This window comes from Dasypus novemcinctus, chromosome 4 (assembly GCF_030445035.2).
Source record: "Dasypus novemcinctus isolate mDasNov1 chromosome 4, mDasNov1.1.hap2, whole genome shotgun sequence".
NCBI classification, from domain to species: domain Eukaryota; kingdom Metazoa; phylum Chordata; class Mammalia; order Cingulata; family Dasypodidae; genus Dasypus; species Dasypus novemcinctus.
In genome coordinates this window covers 161800686-161823282 of record NC_080676.1, presented here as the reverse complement: position 1 = coordinate 161823282, position 22597 = coordinate 161800686, and the positions used below count along the sequence as shown (strand labels likewise).

Sequence of the window (22597 nt, the reverse complement as noted above, 5' to 3'; positions counted from 1 at the left end):
GCTGAGGACTCTGATTCAGAGTGAGGCACACAGCATGGGGACAGAGAACAGAATTAAATCTCTTGCTTTAGGAGGCCTCAGAGGCTCACATGTATGCAGGGGATTCTGAACTCAGTCATCTTCTAACCGAGGGTCCAAACAAATGCTTACTAGGTCTTTAGAACTGACTTCTTTCTCTTCAAACATCTGAAGTCTTACTCATCTTGTCTCCATTTCAGTATCTTTCACTTAAATTAGTTCTTTAATCTAATCCAGCTTCCTGAATTAACTCTAGTTCATCTGCTTTAAAAACTGAACAGTCTGATCCAGGCTTGGTCTAGGCTGGAATTTTATTTTAGCACAGAGATCTTTGAAAAGTGATCCCCCAAGTTCTTCATTTTTTTTTTTCTTTCTTTTGCCTGTATAGATGAGGATAATGATAGTAATTGTAACTAATTTATTGAGTGCTTAATATTTGCAGGAACAAATATAAGTGCTTTATGCTGTTTTCCTACTGAATCCTCACAACAGTTTTATATGTTGTGGAGGTATATTAATATCCATGTTTTAGAAATGTTAAACTGTGGCCCTGAGAGGCTAAATAATTTGGTAAATGGGGCTGCTGCCAGCTTACATGGCACCTTTGAAGAAATGGGAAAAGGTGTTTCTGCTTCAGGACACCTCATTTTCATCTACTAAATTATTGTAATACATAGATTTAATTAGAGTATCTTACTCCATTGCCATCTTTTGTGAAAAAATTCAGAAAAATATTTGGGTGTACAATGTCAATATCTATGTTGAACTTGGAAGACTCTATGCCATACTGGGGTTTCTAGTGGTCCTGAGAGGTGGGGCTAAGCCCAAAACCTAACTCTAGAAACTATGCTCTTAGCCCCTATATTATAATGCTTCCTGAGATTACATGTCTGCTTATTTCCAATAGGGGCCAATAGACACATGGGTTAATGAGAGCAAAAGTACATCATCTCAATCAGCCACCGTTTCTTATATTGTTAACGTCATCCAAAGGCCAAATAAAAGCTTCCCCTCGGGCTGATACGGAAGCTTTCTTCCTCTCGTGAGAGCCTATTTCCATTGATGATATGTCCAATAACTAAATTCTGATGGGAATTCGGACCATATTATGATGGTCAAGGCCAAGACCATATTATCATTGTTGGATTCAGTCGGTGCTGTGATTTATGAGACTTATAAAAATGTATAATGTTCACTTGCTCTACATTGGATTATTGCATTCTCACATGTATCAATTCATTCATTCATTCATTAAGCTTAGTAAATATTTGAGAGCCTTTGTTTGCCTCTAGAAATTCAAGATATAAAAATAAGCATGAGATACAGTCTTTGTCCTCAAGGAATCCATACTCAAGACTTGATTTGCCTCGGACAAAATCACAAACTGTATTTTATTGTGCTTGCTCCTTAAAAGACATTGCAGAGCCTTAGAGCTGAAAAGGACCTCTCCATTTTAGTTTCCTGGGATGCTCCAGCAAATACCATTAAATGGGTTGGCTTAAACAATGGGAATGTATTAGCTTGCAGTTTTGAGGCTGAGGAAATGTCCAAATCAAAGCATCATCGAGGAGATGCTTTCTTTGTGAAGACTGGCTGCTGGGGAGCCTGGGCTCCTCTGCTACCTGGCAAGGCATGTGGTGGCTTCTCCTGGCCTCTTCTTTCTCTTCCAGGTTCTGTTAACCTTTGACTTCTTGCTTCCCATGGCTCTCTCTTTCTCTCTGTCTGAATTTCATTCTGCTTATAAAGGGCTCCCTTAAGAGGGTTAAGACCCAGTGGACATCACCATTCCAGGGTCCACAGGATGGAGGAATAAAATATGGATTACAATGGACTTACTAGTTATCTACTATGGAACTATTGTGACTAGTAGTGGAAGAAATTGTAGCATTGATGTGGAGACAGTGGCCATGGGAGTTGCTGAGGGCAGGGAAAGGGAAGAAGAGATGTGAAGTGGGGGCATTTTTGGGACTTGGAGTTGTCCTGAATGATAGTGCAGGGACAGATGCTGGACATTATATATCCTGTCATAACCCACTGAATGGACTGGGGGACAGGGTAAACTGCAATGTAAACTATTATCCATGTGGTGCAGCAGAGCTCCCAAATGAATTCACCAAATGCAAAGAATGTGCCACAATGATGAAAGAGGTTGTTGATGTGGGAAGAGTGGGGTGAGGGGGGATGGGGGGTATACGGGACTGTCTTATATTCTTTGAACGTAACATTTTTTTGTGATCTACGTATCTTCAAAAAAATACAATTACAAAATTGATGGAATGGGGTATATGGAAACCTCTTATGTTTTTTAAGGTAATGTTTTGTGTGATCTATTAACTTTAAAAAAAGATAAATTAAAAAATAAAATTTAAAAAAACCTCACAGGATGAATTAGGAAAGTGGCAGATTTTATAGATATAGTTCCATCATCAATATTAGAAAATCTGATGTTATTAAAATACCTAAAAATAGATGCCATAAGTTAAACAAAGTAATCTAGCAAATATTTATCATAAGTTTGATATGAAACATGAAAATTATTTTGGTAAAATGGAAAAGGGAATCCTTTGAAATAATCTAATAGGCCCCTAAAGAGCATGGGCCAAAAATAGAATTTTTTAAGCTTGCCTACCAATAAATGACGTCCTGATGGGGGAAAAAAAAAAAAAAGACCCAGCCTGAAGCACGTGGGCCACACCTTCACGCAAGTAGCCTCATCCAAAGGTCCTGCTTATGATGGGTTCATACCCACAGGAATAAATCAAATTTAAGAACATGTTTTTCTGGAGTGCTTACAGCTTCCAAACAGCAACCTCTCAGTTTAAGCTCAGTGACAAAGTGGCTTCTCCAGAGCCACATTGTCTAGTCTAGAATCCAGATGAGAACCTGTATCCAGAATCCCAGTCCCAGGCCTGTTCCTGCTGCCAACGATTTAATTTTCATCAGGTGCTAGCATCAACATAGATAGTTGGTTGCCACTGGCTGCCTCAAAGTCAGTATTGGGCAGGGCACTCCCTGGTCAGGCGAAAGCCTGGAGGCCTGGGGATTTGAATCTAGCTGAGCGCATCCACCTATCAGCCTGAGCAGAACCAAGATTAGAGTTTGGACTTGAAGGGGCTGCCTCATCTCCAGCTGTGCTGCTGCTTTCTTGCTCAGGTGACTTCACCTCTGTATGCCTCGGTTCTTCACTTGTAAAATGGGGATAATAGAGCTTGCCCTGAAGGATTTTCACAGAGTGTGAAAAAGTTCATGGAAAGCCTCACTTCGGCCTCATGGGAGGTACTTGGTGAAATTTGGGCATAATTGTTGTTGTTATTATTCACATGCTTGTTGTTGCTCTTATTATTTTTGTGGTTGTGTGAACACCCCCGGGTGGCCCAGAATGGCCGTGTCCTCTGCTGGGCCCCCTTGTCTGAAAACTGACCTGAACCCACACTGAATTGTGAGCAGACCTGTTTCTACCTCCACGGAAGAGAGCCAATTACAGATCAACCAATACAATATTCATTTAATCCCATACTACCTAATTTTGACCCTGAAAATAAATCTGTACCTTTTCAGTTCAAATGTAACCCATTATCTGTGTCTTCAGCTGCTGTTTAGCTTATTAAAGGCGCATGGTCTGTCTGTACGGGTGTAATGCAGTATTTACTAAAATAAGTGCAGCTCCACGCATGTGTGCACACACACACACAGCCACACCCATGTACAAGACTGTGTAGCCTCATCCCAGAAACACAATTTATATTATTCTATTAAATACCCTGGAAAACAGTGAGGCAAAGAAAGCCGAATTCCACAACTTATTTGTATAAGAGACACACCTCAGTGCTGACTTTGTGCGTAGAAGGACCCCGTGCTTGCTTCAATGTCCTGCAGTTCCCGTTTGGAAAGGCTTAGTGACTTTTGGGTGGGGGGCTCTCTGCTTTGTGCACCAGGCCCTGCAAATGGCGTCGCTGGGCTTGCCACCCGTTCATATCCACAGAGTTAGTGTTCTGCCGGTCTCCCTTAGGAAGCCCTGCTGAGCTTTGCCGGTGAGAGCCAGGCCTGCCTGAGCGGGCTGCCTGCTCCCAGGGTCGCTCCTGGCACCCTGGTCAGTGCGGAGACAGTGCGGTTAACAGTCAGGAAGGGTGCAGACTTCCAGCTGGTGATCAGTCACGGGGGCTGGCCAAAGGCTGGTGCCAATACGATTCCAGGGGCAGTGACCTTGACTTTACCTTCTTAGGCTCAGCACTTCATTTTTGCTTGTTGTAGGTATGCACCAGAATTCCTAATCTAAAAACGTGTGTGCATATGTCACTCAATGCCTGCATGAGCCAGCGCTCCTTGACGCCTGGCCCTGTAGAACTCACCGGAGCCTTATTTTATCACCCAGAACTGTGTGCTCTTCCCCCAAAGGAACTAGAACCATTCATTCAAACCAGAGAAGAGGACTTAAGTATAATTTGTATAAGCTACCCATTTCAAGAGGAAATTGAAACATGTTATCTCCTCTTGAAATCACATTTGTTATTTCTATTATAAGGCTATTTTTATATGATGAAATTCATCACCTTTAATTGAGATAGAAGCACCTTGAGTTGGCACTAAACTGCATTTTAAAAATTCCACAATAGGGATGGCAAGATGGGCATAGAGGTCAATGGAACAGAAGAGAAAACCTAGAAATAGACCCCCAGATACACTCAGCTGATTTTGGGAAAGGTGCAAAAGCAATTGAAGAGGAACAGCCTTTGCAATACACTGCAGCAGTTGAACAGCCACAGGCAAAGAGGAGAGCCACACCTAAATCTCACATCCTGCACTAAAAGATATGAAAGTGGGTCATGGACTTAAATATAAAATGTAAATATTATAAAACTTGTTATTTTGTGTAATGCATCATACTCCTAACTAAATTAACAGAACCTGAAAGCCTGAAACGGCTTCTCAAATATCTAAAAACTAGACTGTACTTCAACCCTAATGGTACAGGAACAAGGAACTGTTGGTTTATGTAATGTCCCTGTAAGCCAAGGTCATTCAGCTAGGCATTTATGAAGCAAGGCTGCCATTACACTATACCACATTTCAACCCCAATCTAAGAACTGGAAAAGAACTAAGATCTCGAATATACTCATTCCAGAATAATTCCTCCAGCCTCCTGCCCAACGAGGAGATCCTGCTCTTGCCCTTGAGATGGCTGCTACTTGTCTATCCATTGTAAGCTTTCTAGAGCATCATGATCCAAGTTGTAGGTCATGGAGACAGGTGATCCTAGGGCACAAACACTTCCTCCACTTCCTACTAGCCCTGTTCCACAAAGACAGATAATTGTGACTCATTTTCAAAGTTCAAAGGAGATAACCTAGCAATTGACAGCTGGAGTTGGTCTTATAGACAATTTTGGTAAGGGTATGTTCGCCAAAGGACCTTGATGTGGTGTTTAACCAGGTATTTCTTGTGACACTGATGATCAGTACACATTTATTGAGAATAATAAATAATAATGCAAATTCAAAAGTCCCATCACTTCTTACACAGGGCATAATCGGAATTGCTTTTTATCATTGTAATTGAGGTGATGCTGTGTTACTTTGTTTAATTATTTCCACTTGATGGCCTGATTAGGAAAATTGCTCACATTGTTTTCTTTGCATAATTTGCCACTAGGAGAATTACTGTAGAGTCTCCCTCCCCCACCGCTCTGCCTCCCAGCTGAGCAGCCCATCCCAGAGCCAAGTGGCCCTGCCAGGGCTCAGGTAGACTGTGAATCTGGTATTTGGTTTTCAGCCTAAATTTAAAACATCTGTTTTTCATGAGAGGCCTGTTGTTGAACTCCCAGACACTAGGAAGTAGATGTATTTCATATTTGTGGATGTTTTGCATTCCAGTTTTAGGCATGTTCACATAATTTCTCTCACCCTACCTCAGACTGTTTGCTCAAACCTGCTCTGGCAGAACTAGCTGTTGTGGAATTTAAGAGAAGTTCAATTATTTGAGTATAGAGAGGCCAGGACTCAGCAATGATTTTGAGAAGGAAAAATGGTTTATTGACGGCCGGCCGGACTCGGGAGCTTTCAGTTTGAATCCCGAGCCCTGAACAAGATTTTCAAACGTCTTTTATACAGAGAGGAAAGGCCAAATGGTCCCTTTGTTTCAGTTCTCAATAGGCTTCAATTAGCGTATATCTTCCACATCTTAGGTAAGCTTTTAGCATGGACTCCAGACATTCTAGATAAGCCTTTAGCATATTTGGTTTTTGCATTTCCTCCAAATACTTAAAGTTTATAGCCCCCGCATTGTTAAACATTTCCTGGGACTGGAGCTGCTGCTAGTCCCCAAGGGCAGGACTGCAGCCCCCCACCGTTCCACACCCACAAGTCAAACAACTTAGTTATCTCTGAAGAGACAAAGAGCCTTCCACCCATAGCCCACATCATTCCCCCCTTTTGTCAAAGTTTACTTGCTAAGCTTTGGCATAATTATTGTTGGAGCTATGAGGTGGATGGCTGTTTGTTGTCTTGACTGATTATTTATCAGTCTTTAGTACAGCATCCAGGACCGTTTTTAGAAGTTTAGAACTTTTCATTCTGGACAGCAGAATCTTGGGCAGGGGCCTCCCGCAGTTTTTCTGCTGCCACTGGCACTCACGTGGATTTCCAGTCAGGTTCCAGATCCATCTATTACTTTTATTTTACTTTTAAAGAGTTTACACCTTTAATTTAAAAGGGGTGCTGAAGGGAGACGATCTCTTTTCTGTAACTGCTTCCTGCTGGCCATGGGCTGTAGTCATTGCCTAATAAGGTGTAAAACTCTTTAATTTATTCTAACTGGAGGAAGATGGATCTGGCATTCTGTACGAAGTTGGATGAAGTTTTCATATGGTTAATAAGATGTTCACTCTGAAAGAAACAAACTTAATTAAAATTTTGGAATACCTGTTTTTAAAAGAGGACACATTGGATTACAGAGGTAGACAAGGTTAGGTGCCTATAAAGATGGCATTCCTTAAAAGCTGGTGGGAATAGCATATATATTCTTTTTAAAGTTATCCATCTTTAGAGAGAAATTGCAACAGACACTTAGCTTTGTCTGAAGACACATTCCAAGCTGTTCAATGATTGACACTCATTCGCTCTGTCAGATGCTCCTGGTGAACTGGTACTCCTTGGGCAACTGGCTTCACTCAGGATTAGAACACTAATTTGGAAATACTCTTAGTTTTCACCTGTGGGAGTGATCAGAACTACAGAATAAAGATTTTTACACCTTGGTTTTCATTGTACAATTTCTAGCAATTTTGACTTGTTCAATAGGTGACTCACCGTCAGCAAGCAAGCCTCACTTTTGCTAACTGAGACTGGCTGAGACTGCCACCTTATTCTATAGACATGTTATTAACTGTTTAGAAAATGATTTTACCAGGAATTTAACATGTCTAATATACTTCTGCACTTGATCCAAAATAGAAAAGATAACATTACAATTATTAGGCATATATTTAGTACAGGATAAAAGTACAGCACTTAATATTAACTAATGTATTACTTAATGCATAAGGATTCAGAGTTGCCATTATTAGTTTTGAGTTTCAGGTTTGTAATACTTTACATGTTATCTCTCCATGAGAGCAGGCCATAATGCCAATTGTGTTTAAGCTTTACTTACAGTCTCCTGGTATCATGGCTCCACTTAGCATGTTCTTCAACGCAGTGAGCAAGTTGCAGCATCCTTCCAGTATTCCAGAGATTTTCCAGTATTCTACTAGCCTGGTGCATAGTACTCTCTGGCACCATGGAACAGTGCCAGTCTGGAGGCGATATCCATTGTACACTTGGCTGTACCGAGTCATTATTGGCTGCAGGAGCTTGAAACTGCAATACAGTTTCCATCGACTTCAGGAGCAGAACCAGAGACTGATATAGCACATATTTTTAATTGAGGGGTCAGTGACCAGCCTAGCCAATAACTCACATGGAGAGGCCACCTGTAATGTATACAAGGCCTGGTTCGAATGCACAAGAGTTTGACAATGTTAAAGTTTATTCCTTGTTTTATATATATTTTAAACAACTTAACGCAATACATATATCAAATGACTATTTACTTACACAATTTTACTATGAAGATAACAGTAGGTACTTTACTTTAGTAATAGAGGAAAATATTATTTTTCATTGTTAGAATGAAAACAGAATATTTCCAATAGAATCAAGACAACTTTTTTATTACCATTTACTTAAATGTGTATTTTGCAGTGGCCTTCAGACAGGTTTATTATCATGAAGTTATTTCTGCTACCAATACCAATCTAAGTTTCTTTAGTTAACAATGACTTCTACAACTAGAACTATTTAAACATTTTCAGTTTGGAAGATGTTTTACAAACTCTTTATAATTGACTATAACCACATTGACTAGCCACCTCATGTTTAAATAAACTTACTAAATTACAATTACCAATGAAAGAAATTTACTCTTTATTTAAGAGAGCATATCTACAATCTTTTTCCTTTAGCCTAATTTCACCAATGTGAACTTACAATTTTCATTACTGTAAAGATTTTGTATATATAATGTTAATTTAGTTTATAAATTAACTATGGGAGATTACACTCAAGTTAAATAAAATTGAAACCATAATAGTTTATGCAAGGAATGTTCTCTTTTTCCCTTACAGGAAGCTAAAAACTTCTTTTCTTTAAGTTATGAAAATTATTAATTTAAAAGCATAACTGACTACCAGGTTTTAAAACACATGCATACTGACTACCAGGTTTTAAAACACATTACACAATTACTTAATTTTTTTAAAAATCATAACCCAGGAAAGATCTCTCCATAGTTTTTATGGACTTTCCTTTACTTACTGAAATTTGTTAATAGAGCCACTAATTACCTTTATTTCGTTGGAAAGAAATCTTCTGGAAGAAAATAAGGCTCACCAGATTGTGGAGAAGAAAATAATTTATTCTCAATCTTGCAAGAAGGGGTGCAGAGCCAGATATGGCTGGTGCCACGAACAAAGAAAAATGACACAATTTATACCCCTAAGCCTAGCATGCAAGCTCTTCCTCTGTTTTTCCATAGATTGGATACTTCAGAAGTTACAGCTTATCTGAGATTTAACTTTCCCACGCAAAAGTTTGATTTAACTGCTTCCTCTATCACATTCCAACCATTTTAGTTTTTACCTGCTCCCCCCTTTTTCAAATAAGGAATAGAATTTAGTGCTGAAATGGCACCGACTTAGTTAGCTCCTTCTTGGGCATCCTTCCACTGCCCATAGGACTGGCCTAAACTGGTCTCCTCCACTGCTGTCCAACCCAGGAGTGGGAGACTGAGGCAGCAGGCCGTGGGGTTACATCAACATTTTTCTTATGTGAAAATTAACCTAATCTTTGTTTTTGTTTTGTTTTGTTTTTTCTTTTTTTCAATTTATGGCTGACAAAGGTTGAAACTGGGAAATTACCAGGCAAACTGATTCTTAATTCCCTAGCCTAGTAGATAGGTTTAATCTGCCACACCTAGTCTTGCCTTAAAAGCTCTTGCAAAGAGGAGGCCCTTTCCCAATTGTTTCCATAATCAGATTTCTATGACTTTTTCATCCTGCTTAGTTCAATTTGGGCTTTAAGAATATTTATAAATATAACTGCATATTTAATTTTTAACAATTTGAATAGACCTCTTTTAAGAATTTTTATTTGTTAATTTGATATTATCCTGATGTATGAAGGCATACATTGAGCATTTTTTTAAAAATGGGCAGACACAAAGAGTTAGACACAAACACAACTCATTGATATTACTTGTAATTTGCATTATTTTATATACTGTTTAGCTTAATTAATTAGGGGTCCAGAAATACATATTACTTATATAACTGCATATTTAACCTCAACAATTTGAGCAAATAGGCAGACATGAATAGTTTGACACAACAACATGACTTTAGTTACTTTAAACTTTTCAAAGACTTTTGAAACTCTTCTTAATTTGCACTATGACCATGCAGTTTACCACAAGAATTTTCTTTCTTACTTAATGGATTGTAATAACCAAAATGTTCTCAATGCCTTAGCACCATTTTGTTTTAGAACTTTATATTTTACTTTGAAATTAGCAGAATTTTGGATAAGCAACAAGATTAACTTTATATATATTTACTGAGGCTATTTGAAGCCTCAGGGAGACAGACTGCTTTCTCTCATGAATTGCCACTCTTAGGAACACTGACCGTCAAGGCAGGAGACTTCTCCCCCTCCACCCCCCTTTTGGTTTTGGAGATAATAAAACTCCAGTGGTCATTTAACCTTATTCTATCAGGCAGCAGTTTATTTAGTTTACACTTGAATTCATGAGAGAAAGGGTTACTAATACCAGGAGAGGAGACAGTGATGTCCCAGCTCTTCTCAATTATGAAATAACCATAGGCAAAGGCAAAGGGTGAGGTTAGGCTTGAAGTAACCATAAACAAAGGAAAGGTTAGTGTAGAATTTACACTTAAATAATAGTTTCAGGCTAAATTCACCCAGCTATAATCTCAGTTATTGTCTTTCCACTGTTTTATAATATAAATGCATTTATAAATGATTTTAACTCTTAGTTACAGTTTTTATTAATTTTTTAAAACCTATTAATTTTATAACACCTTTAAATACCTTTCATTCAACTTATAACATATTAAATGAACTTAACCATTACTTTAATTTTTCCTTTAAAGTAAAAGAATAAATCTCTTGCAGTTAGTTTGAAATAAAAGGCTACTTTTCAGGATTTGATTTCTAGAACATAAAATGTTCTTTTAAAAGAGGTAAGACTCTTCTTCAAACATTGAGGATATGATGAGGTTAAACCACAAGAAGCTATTGATAAAATATTTTCTTTGTATATTGATCTTACTCAATTTAATCATAAAAATTTCCCTTCCACAAACCTTCTACACTTTCAGTATTCATTCTGGATCTGTCCCACACTCTACTCTTTCCAATAATCAATCATTTTATCTTAGGACAAAATCATCTTCTGTTGCCTTAACAATAAAAACACACTCCATATATCCCACATACTAAGTTACCAGGCAAACTTCTTACAACATATAATTGCCATTAATACTAAACAAGTTTGTTAAAATAATGAACTTTTCTTCACTTTAAATACTTAGTAGCATGTAATAATACCAGAAACAGTTTTTTTGGAAGCAAGTTGGCAGGGGAGATTGGCTGCCGAATAAGTTTGTTATAAAATTGCCTTTTATTATTATTATTATCAATTCAGTTTTGTTAAATAATGACTTTCTGCAATTAGCCACTTAAATACCTTAAACAATGCTTTGTAAAACTTTCATAATTATTTATACCCTTAAGACAGATTTTACCTTCACAGAACACATTCTCTTACTTAAGGTTACTACAATACCTTCTAAGAACCTGAGCAGAATGCAAACGTATTTTGGCTTTGACACCCTAAGGAGGGAACTTTACTGCATTTATTCTGATTCTGCTTTTCACCTCCTTCACTTCCCCCCCTTCGAGGCAGTCGGGTGCACAAGAAACAGGAATGCGGCTTATGAATAAAAGGGTGGACTCACTGGAAAGGGGCAAGCCGCTCCCCCCTTTCCAGCTTTCAGCCAAAATGGGCAGACAGAACCTACACAAATTTGGCAACTCTCCCAGGAACCCAGCCGCCCTGACTGGGACATTCCCAACAAACTTGGGTGCTTGGCGCGGACACAGATGGCCTTCAAGCCCCGGCAAAGGGCCAGACCAGAGACAAGACAGCAGAACATGCACAAACATCTAGACTCCTCAGCTTTTGCCCCAGAATCATTTCACCCCCTTGCCAATGGCAAGGGAGGGCTCCAGCTCAGCTGTAATTCTACTTTATGTAAGGACACAACTCCAACACTAACATTGAGCTGACACAGACAGAAGCACAAAGGTCACTAATCTGACTCACAAGTTTATATATTTATTTTCACCACGGCTGCCCCCACAGCCATCACAAACCTCAGAACACTTAACATTTGGTATAAAGCGAATTCATTCACAAATTAGCACCATAACAAAAGATTTCAGCTAGACTTTTCCACTGTTTAAACTTTACATCCAGACCAAGCTCCACCAGAAAAGCCGATCCATTTTCCTGTAACCAAGTTTTGTTTTCCTTAATCTAGACCAATTTCCAGGATATTAGGACTTGAACCTATAAATACCCTTCCTATTAAAATCGAGACTCCACTCCTTTAGTGGATATAAGACCAGTACCAGATTCTAACATGCAGTTAGACAAACCCAAAACACCAGGGCTTTTCCCCGGTTTTCCTCCTTTTCCCAAGCCTAGAGAGAACGGCTTCCTCCCAGCCTTCTGGGGCTACTAGGGTTCTCTCGGGAGGTGATCAGCCTCCCCTTCCTAGCAATTAAAGCTAGGGCCTTCCAGACTGTGCTCACCCGGGGAGTCTTACCTTCTTCCATGTTCGGAGTTCTTTTTCGTTCCCAGAATCTTTCTCTTCAGACCTTCCATTGCCCCTCGATTTTGTCGGGAAGATTCTGGTGGAGCCCACATCTTTTCTGGATTAAATTTAATCCAGGGGCGCCCAGATTTGGGGTTCACCCGAGTCCTCCCGGCTTCCTCGGGGATTTGGAAGGGGCAGCAAAATGCTACCGTCTCTGGCCTTCATTTATTGTCCCATCTGGGTCGCCAAAAATGTTGTGGAATTTAAGAGAAGTTCAATTATTTGAGTGTAGAGAGGCCAGGACTCAGCAATGATTTTGAGAAGGAAAAATGGTTTATTGACGGCCGGCCGGACTCGGGAGCTTTCAGTTTGAATCCCGAGCCCTGAACAAGATTTTCAAACGTCTTTTATACAGAGAGGAAAGGCCAAATGGTCCCTTTGTTTCAGTTCTCAATAGGCTTCAATTAGCATATATCTTCCACATCTTAGGTAAGCTTTTAGCATGGACTCCAGACATTCTAGATAAGCCTTTAGCATATTTGGTTTTTGCATTTCCTCTAAATACTTAAAGTTTATAGCCCCCGCATTGTTAAACATTTCCTGGGACTGGAGCTGCTGCTAGTCCCCAAGGGCAGGACTGCAGCCCCCCACCGTTCCACACCCACAAGTCAAACAACTTAGTTATCTCTGAAGAGACAAAGAGCCTTCCACCCGTAGCCCACATCATAGCCACAGGGCTGTGGTTTCTTCCTGCATGTTTTGCTCGTATGACTGTAAATACGGTACTCCTGGTAGACTCTGTGGCATCAGTGTTTGTGATTAGATCGTGCCTTGCCACTGAATCATCTTGTGCATGTCAAGACTTTTGAAAAGAAAACAGTGATAAACAGGTTTTTAAAAAAAAAATGTTTTGGAATTGCCTGGTCTGAGTAACCTAGTAGGTAGGACAGGGGCCCCAAGGGAGGGGGTTGCGGGTTGAACTGTGTCCCCCAAAATGTGACTTATTTGGCAATAGGGTTTGTAAATAGTTAAGATGAGGCCGTACTGGAATAGGGTGGCCCCTTATTCCAGTAAGACTAGTGGCCTTGTAAGAAGAGGAAGAGAGGAGAAACAGGGGAGAAGGCCGTGTGCCGATGAGGGTGGCAGAGGTCCCAGTGGTGCTGCTACACGTCAGGGAGCACCAAGGTTTCCTGGCAAGCACCAGAAGCTGGAAGAGGCAGGGAAGGCTCCTCCCCTACCAGTTGCAGTGGGTCGTGGCCCTGCTGACACCTTGATCTTGGACTTCTTGTGGCCACAGTATGAGAGAATACTTTCTGGCACCCTAAACCACCCGGTTTTTGATACTTTGTTACAGCAGCCCTGGGAAACTAATACTAGGGTGAACTGGAAAGAAAGACCCATTTGGAAGTGAGAGGAGGTCCAGGCCTCCCTGAGGTCACCAGCCCCTCCGGGGGGGAAGCCCCGTGGTTTGCCCTGAGCTGCCGCAGGAGGTTTCGTGCAGACTTTTGGTGACCTCCGAGACTGGAGGAGAGCTGGGGAAGATAGAGTCACGGCTCTGCTCCCCAGCTTCAGCTTGACAAACCCTTCCTGCTCCGTGCTTATTTTTCCCTTCACTGATAATTTGACTTGGGGAAAATGATTTCCCAAGAAAATGTTTAAAAATGTGTAGGGATTGGAGATGGGGCATTCAAAGCCGGAGGGCCACAGAATGGGAGGCTGCCATGCTTTCTCCATCCCACACAGCACCCAGTGCCACTGAGGCTTGAGTTGGGGTGCCCTTGTGTTTCCAGCTGATGCATAAATGCATAAATGGAGGAGAAATGGGGCTGCTTTTTGCCATGCCTATCCACAGATGATAATTTGATGCAAAAATGTGTAGCAGATATGACAAAATTTATTCTTCCACAGACATAAAAAAAGAATGACAAGATGGGCAATGTGGTACCCTGGTTAAGAGAAGAGTGGTTGCTCTCAGACCGCCTGGGGGAAAACCCCTGCTCCACAGTTGGGAGACCCAAGCGACCCTCTGGACCTCAGTTTCCTCATCTGCATGGCAGAGATAATCACACCTAGACTGAAGGATTGCTTTGAGGTTTACTACGTGGATGCCTGGCAAAATGATGTGAGGAGTTAACTTGCACTTCCCTTTACTGTACCGACGCCTACCTTATTTATAGCTTCATTAATAAGGCATCTTTATTTAGGGTAGGGTTTACCTTATGTGGTTAGGCTGAACAATGGCCCCAGTGATTTCCCCATTCTAGTCTTTGAAACCTGTGAATATGGCAAAAAGGACTTTGCCGATATGGCCAAGTTAAAGATCTTGAGAGGGGAGGTTACCCTTATCTAACCCAGGCCCTAAGTACAGTTACAAGGCTGCTCATAGACAGAGGCAAATGGGTCAGTGGGTGACAAGGCGACGTGATGGGGAAGCAAAGACTGAGTGACGTGGCCCAGAGCCAAGGAATGTCGTCTAGAAGACGAAAGATACAAGGCACAAATTCTCCCCTGGAGATTCTGGAAGGAACCCAGCCGCTGACCCCCTAAGACTCATTTTTGACTTCCAATCTCATGAACTGTTCGAGGGTAAATTTGCATTATTTTAAGCCACTAAACTTGTGGCAATTTTCTCAGCCACAGTAAGAAATGACTAAATCCTATTGTATCACTTTTCAGCTACTTTAGGAGTATTCTCCAAGTCATTGTGTCACCTCAGCCCTTTTAAGCTGAGATGATGAAGGCAGGGCAGGATGCCTCTTTTGGTTCTGACTGTTTATCTCCACATAGATTCTGCCTGTGAGTGATCCCCCATGTCCCCAGATCACTCTGCTTTGTGAGATCTTACTTTTCACTGGTAAGGTTTCCCTGCTGTTGGCTTGCTGTGGCTCCCAGCTGTCCTCGTGCTTCCTCTGTCCTACTTTTCCACCACCCTTATCTTTGGTGTCGCACAACTAGATAATAATAACAACACTAACCTGAAAACTCTGGGCCCAGCCCTTGCCCTGGGTCTCAGGTGTTATCTCAGTGTCCCAATGACTACAGATTTCACAGGTGACATCCTGAGAGGCCAAGCAGCCCATGGACTGAAAACTGTTCTGCACTGCCTTGACATTGACTTTTTTAAAAAATTAATTAATTTATTTTTTCTTCTTTATTTTCTTTTAATGTTACATTAAAAAAATATGAGGTCCCCATTTACCCCCCACCCCACCCACCCAACCCCTCCCACATCAACAACCCCTTCCGTCATTGCGGCACATCCACTGCACCTGGCAAATACATTCTGGAGCACTGCTGCAGCACATGGACAGTGGTCCACACTGTGGTCCACATTCTCCCCCAGTCCACCCAGTGGGCCACGGCATGACACACAATGTCCAGCATCCATCCCTGCAGCGCCACTAAAACTGTAGGCTCAGGAGAACTGCACCTAAAATAGAGCTGAGTGAAAATGTGGCAATTAGTTCTTCAGAAAATGCACTGTAAAGAATTGCTGATTTATGTCTGTGTTGATTCGGGGTAGCAGGTGAGGATACAGTGGCCACCAAATAGGACAATGTGGGGGAAGTTTTTTTAAACTATTGGGCATTATGGCAAAAGTTGATTTTTGTTCATTTGCACTTTGCACAAATCCTTTCTGGCTTCTGAGTTGCTCTGAAGGTGCTTTCTTGTAACTTTCTTAACTAGGTTTTAGTTCATTTAGCTAAATTATCTAAATATATTAGTGTGGTTGATTAACAGCCTTGCATGGATTAAGTGGTTTTGAAATCCTACAGTGAAACTCCATCATGGACAGAAATCACTCCCTTCTCTCCTCTGTATCTCAGCATAAAGAGCAGTGCACAGCACAGAAAAAGTCTGAGAAATGCTTGTCAAATAAATGAAATAAGGGGTATGTCTGGGGGTGTTTAATAATAACCAGCATTCATCGAGCCCCTCTGTGCACCAGGCGATAACCCAGATGCTGTTCATCTACTACCTTATTAACATTGTCGGGGCCCCAGGTTGTACCAGCCCTAAAAGCTGCAGGTGGCAGCCCTGAGACGGGGGCTTCCTGGCTCAGAGCCTGTGAATTTAAACTCGATGCAATACTGCCTTTCTAAAGTCCATACTGTAATATTTTAAGTGATAGTTTGTGAGATTCTGCTGTTTTATTTGCAATGAAATAATTTGTCTCTGATGTCCTATAATGAAATCTAAACTTGGATACAACCATAAGCTCCATGTGAGCCAAGATTTTGTCCTGTTCCCCAGTTTATTTTCCCTGCCCACCCAGCCCAGCACCTCCTGTATAATCAATAAATACACACTGACTGTAAAAATCAGAGGGGCAAGCAGTTACCATAATACTCGTAAAAGGAATGCAGGAGAAATACTAACGCAGCTTTTTTAAAATTATATTTTATTTTCCCTAATGAAAGGATTTGGCTGGGTGTGTGTGTGTGCGTGTCTGTGTGTATGCGCATGCCTTGGGCCATTGTATGAAAAAGGAACTTAGTTTCCCAGGACTGCTAACAAAGTGCCACAAACCACTAGGGGTCTTAAAACAACAGGAATTCATTAATTCATAGTCCAGGAGGCAGGAAATCCCACATCAAGGTGCTGCCAGAATTATGCTTCCTCTTCACCCTGTTAGGAAGACTGTTCAGAGCCTACTTCTGGCCCCCAGCTCCCAGCCCCTGACCCCTGGCTCCCACCCTCTGACCCCTGGACCCTGGCCCCCAGACCCTGATTCCCAACCCCTGGCCCCAGCCCCTGGTCCCTGGCCTGTGGCCCCTGACTACTGGCCCCTGGCCCCTGGCTCCCAGCCCCCAGCTCCTGGCCCATATTCCTGGCCCCTGGCCCCTGGCCCCCAGCTGGTGGTCTGCTGCAGTCCTTGCAGCTCCCTGCCTCTGATGTCACAAGCGTTCCCCCTGGCCCCGCATCTGCTTCTGTCCCACATCCCTCCTTCTAAGGGCTCAGGCCTAGTGGATTAAGGACCTGCCCTACTCCATTAACAATAGCAACTTCAAAGATCCCAATTCCAAACAAATAGGGACCAGCAGGGGTTAGGACTTGAGCCTGAGTTGGGGAAAATACGATTCAACCCGCAACAGGAACCCCTCTCCCCACACTAGGCGCGGGGGTTTGCTCCAGAAGGAGCTGTGCATGCCCATCACGCCCGGAGGCAGCTCAGCCTTCCTTTCATGTCCTTCCTTCCCTTCCCTTCCCTTCCCTTCCCTTCCCTTCCAGTGTCATGCTCGTAACTGACAATAGCGAAATGGTGTTTGTACTCATTGCTCCTGCAGCTGCAGGCTGGTGCCTTTGGAGGGAGACTGGAGGTCAAGTAAATCTAAGGTAAAATATTTATTTGGGGGTGAGACAGAGAAGCTTTGATGCAGAACATGCCAAGCCTACCTCGGCAGGTCTGAGAGATCAAACACTGTTTCAGGACTTTTGGGGCAGCCTCACCTTCATAATAGATCAAACTGGAATACATACAGCCCAGCACGGAGACAGGTGAGGCAGGTGCCTTCCAGGGGAGGGGAGAGCACCAAGGGAAGGGGCGTTGGCCGGGGCTTAGAACCCCTTGGAATCGAAATCCAACCGGTTAGGTATTACCACTTGGGCGATTCTTTTGAGAAAACAGGGCTTTCTGCCTGCAGTGTCGATATCCTCCTGAGCAAAGTAATTGGGGCTGGCCTTAATTGAACGATCTCACTGATCAAATCCAGCAGAAAGAAAGAGCTGCAGCAGGCTCCATGCAGCAAACAAAAAACTCGAGTGCGGGATCATTATGCCTCAGGATAAGGTCTGGGGCTGTCTTCCCGTGAGGAAGCCCGTGTAGAGTGCAGTCCTTCTCTCCCTTCTCCTTTCTTGCCCGCTGTCTGCTGTGCTGTTGAGGATTTGAATGCAACAGGGCAAGGCAGATGCGAGCGGGTTTTCATTCACGGAGGGGGAGCCAGGTCCCTGCCCTCCCCTCCCAGGATCAGAAAATCCATCGTGTTACTCACCCAGATTGGAAGGGTCTTGGGTTGCCACAGCCCGCGGGGGCCTGATGAGTAAACCAGCAAGACGGGGGGCGAGAGGCCCAAGCCCAGGGCAGCGGTGAGCTGGGCAGACCGGCCCGCCTGTCGCCATGCCCCGTTCTCCCTGGCTGGGATGAGGAAACCTCCGGGCCGGAAGTTTGCCTGGTGAGCTGGAATCAGGAGCTACTTAGGAGCTCGGCCATCTGGCAGTGGGTTTGGGGTTTTGCTTTTTTTTTTTTCTGAACAATGTAACTCCATCATCAACATTCCCTGCCCACAGAGGATAGTTTCCTTGCTTGTTGGACTTTTTTTTTTTTTTTTCCTAAGTGTTCTTTAAGTGTCAAGTGAGGAAAGACACAGAATGGGGCAGGGAGCTGAGACGGCAGGGTGGGTTTGAGGAGAATGGCTGGACATTTTCTGGCTGATCCTGCTATGGGCCTCTGAAAGCTGACACCCTTTTAGCGGCCGTGTTTACCTGTGGGTGGCAGCTGGTGTTCCCGGGAAGCAGGGAGCGCGGTGAGCTGGCCTCCGGGTCCTTCTGCATCTGCACCGGCGCTGGAAGTTATTTCTCTGGGAATATGTGGTTCTTCCCTTGAGTCCTCTCAACTAATTACTCTCCTAGAAAACTTATCTTTAAAGATAATAACCTTTAAAAGCTAATAGTGAAGTGTGACCCTTGACCACTTGCATATTGCTACTTCTATTATCATTCTTTAAATACGTGTGGCAATCCCTAAATATTTCAGAAAATAGTAGCGGGGATACAGGTTCATGCAATTTCCCCGTGTGGAGGTACATCTGGACACCTCTTGGCCAAATAATAGAATGGCCCGTTCAAACGTGAATGGGCAGAGAAAGGCAGTTTGGGAAGGTTTTCCAGAGCACCGACCATGGATCTTGTGAGGTGAGGACAAATGTGACCCTTATCGGTCAACTTGTCCATGCAGTTTACACGGACCGTGGTGGCAGCCTTGGCTAACACAGGGCTCCGTGCCCTGCCGCCAGCCGAAGACTCCGGCCCGACACTGCGCCAGCTGGGCGCTGCTGGTCCTGAACTCGGACCGCTACAAGTGGGCTGGTCCAGCCACATTCTCTGGGCTCACACACATGTGCACAGTTCACACATTTAAAAATTGACCATGTGGTTTAGAGAAGTTAGTTTTTGACCATAAACAAAGTGATCTTCTGGGAATTAAAATTTTATTGGAAATGATTAGCTTTGTTTTCTTTCCCTTTGCCAAAGAAACAACAACAACAAAAAATAAAGGAAACGAACAAAAACATCATGTGTGTAACCCTCTGTGTACATGCACATAGATATATGACACCTATGCATACAAATATAGGTATGGGCGTGTGGGCATATGTGTGTATTCTCTGCTAATAGTTGATTAGGAGTGACAACATTTGAAATAGAGATATACCTTAGAATTTAGTGAAACATTTGAAAAAAGATGTAGTTAGACTTTAAGTTTATGAAATGAACACAAACCTTAGCTATACAGAATTTTATTTCAGCCAGGTCATTGACTTTAGGAACCCTAGAAATTATATGCCACCCATACTTCCCATCTGTCATTCATCCCATGACAGGATGGCATCATTGCTGAAGCCCTAACTAGCATTATATTCTAAGAATAGCTTTTTTAAATTATTTAACCCAAAATAGGTTCTAAATTGAAAAATAAATATATTTTTAAAAATAGGTCATATTATTAAGTCTAAACAATGTTCCAAGTCTGGCTATTCTAAGTCCCTGTACACAAATGTTAAACATAGAACCATTATATTTTTACCTTCCTATATTTAGAAACTATTATTTTTCAATTGGCTTATTAATCAAAGTAGAAAAGCTGATGCATGCTATTTAAGGAAGGAGAAAGGATAATGAGAAAGAAAAATATATATAAAAGTTTGTTTACAGTATTTCTCTAAAGTTTTATCCCAGCACACACCATCCCCACCCTATGGTGCAACCCTTCATTCCAGAATCTTTGCCCAATGAGTTCTCGATAGCGGGCACATTTATAAAATGTTATTAGTTTTATTTTAGCTTAAATTGTGGCCCAAATGGGGCTCTTCGACTTATGCATTCATGCATCCATGTAATTCTGGCAAGGCCTAAAGTTGACTGTGAGACCAAAAAAAGATATTCTGTAATATACATGCCATCCTGTCTTGCAAAGGCTCCATTATTTTGGCAAATTCCTACCATCCAAAGCATAACTGCAAATATGCCCCCTCTGTGATGCTGTGCTCCATAAATCTCAGTGTTTGTGACATGGGAAATAGGTAATACTTCATAAAAAATGTGTAATTCTAATGGCACACATAACATTGTTTAGGGATGTGTATTTTTGTAAGTTTCTGAAATGGAGATATCCATAGTCTGTTTCCATATGTGTTCTTTTTCTCTCCTAGTGAAATCCAGATCAGTGATTGGCCTTATTAATGAAAACCTGCAAACAATATTTCTATTCAAAATGTTCATCAGCAGAAGCAAAATTGGGACCAGATACCCATTTGATAGGAAATGCTTTCAAATTTTCACTTATGCCACTGCCTGGCAAAGTCAGAAAAGGGTAAACAAATTATCCAGGTAATACCTTCTTTGTCCTCTGGACTTGTATGCCTTGTTATTATCTAAGGTTTTAGACAAAAGAGCTGGAACACTGGGGTTGCCACAGTGACATCCAAGCCCTGTCAACACCTCTTGCTTTAATAGTGACAAATGGTCCTTATTAGATCAGGACTAATTCCACTGAATTCTGCTTGGATAAAGATACTTAGCCTTTCCTGATAAAATTGTATCATTGTAATTACTGAGTAAAAGACCTTACTAGACAACAGTGCTCTGTGTCGATGGACACAATTTTATTTTAGGTTTACCGCATATTATAATGATGGCATATTTGAAAGTTTGCTTTTTTCCCTACTAGACCTTTACCTATTGGAACAAACTACAGCAATGAGATTTTAGTTTTGTGATTGCCTCCTTTGGGAAAACAGAATGTGTCGTTCTTGCAAGTTGTTACTGAAAATCCTGGAAAAAATAAATATATGTAAGCATATATGTCTAAAAATTAGATGCTATATACAGGCTTGTAAAATAAAGCTTTCTCTCCATGCACATGGGATTAAAATAGCAAAATATGTCCCATGCCTTTTAGAATTTTAGGGTGTGTGCCCTCTAAGCCCAAACAGAAAATAAATGCCAGCTCCATCTGATGGGTAGTGACTGCCTGGGATGCAGAGCTGAGAGGCGCCCCAAGGTCCCGTGATGGCTCAGCAGAAATTAGAGTAGTCATTGATTAGTAATGTCTGCTTTGGTTATAAGTAGGGCATGCCAGTGGGCGCGCTGTAATCACCATCCCTGCCTATGTCCATTCCAAGAGAAGATAGCCCTGGTATCAGCAGGCGTTCATTGTGTAGAGAACCTTTTATATCTCTTCCCTGTACACTGTGTGTGCAGAGCTTCCCCATTCACAGTTGTTCTCAGGCAAGGAAACCGCAGCCCTGGAGCACATTTCTCAAAGGCACCAGAAAGGCAGTTCTGCAGATTCCATCACCATCCCCTCCTTTGCAGGGGTCTTCTCTGGCAGTGCTGTTTGTCTCAGCCCTGCCATTGGCAGAATTGTGAAGATGTTTATCTTTGGAATCCACATACTTTCCATGTTGGTCCCATCCTCTCAGGTGCCAAAGAAGTCATCGGTAACAGCATCCATTTATCACCCTTGATACCCAAAGTTATGACCCTTAAGGGTAACATTTCAAAGCTGTGATAGGTGTTGGAAAAAAGCCTGGGGGCAGGGTGGTGGTTCTTAGTTAGCACCCCTGAAATCACACAGCCTTAACAACCTTGGTGAGACAGGAACTTTTGAAATCCAGTTGTTTTTTTTCCCTAGCCCAGGAGGTATCTAAAAGGATCCACACAAACTCAGAAGCAAGCCTGTAATTCTGCATAACTGGAGCAGGGGAAGGCGTGCCTGCCTGCAGTTGGCAGGCTGATCTCCTGCACAGCTTGCGGAGCCAGCTTTGCTTGTGTCGGCTTCCTGAGGCTGCCCATACATTTGATAAGAGAGTCCCGTGTGGACAGGTACCTGGTTTTTCCTGTCTCACCAGGTCCTGAGACACATG

The 22597-nt window shown here is 42.1% G+C and overlaps 1 protein-coding gene and 1 long non-coding RNA gene across 3 annotated transcripts in view; one reads left to right on the top strand and one right to left on the bottom strand.

Moving 5' to 3' along the window:
- Positions 1–22597, top strand: part of DSCAM (DS cell adhesion molecule) — a 791503-nt gene that overhangs the window by 402900 nt on the left and 366006 nt on the right. The window lies entirely within an intron of this gene.
- On the bottom strand, positions 17784–18626 carry LOC139438907 (uncharacterized). Its single transcript, XR_011648727.1, has 2 exons — positions 18446–18626; positions 17784–18327 (listed from the first exon to the last, which is right to left on the bottom strand). It is a non-coding gene; the product is annotated as an uncharacterized lncRNA (long non-coding RNA).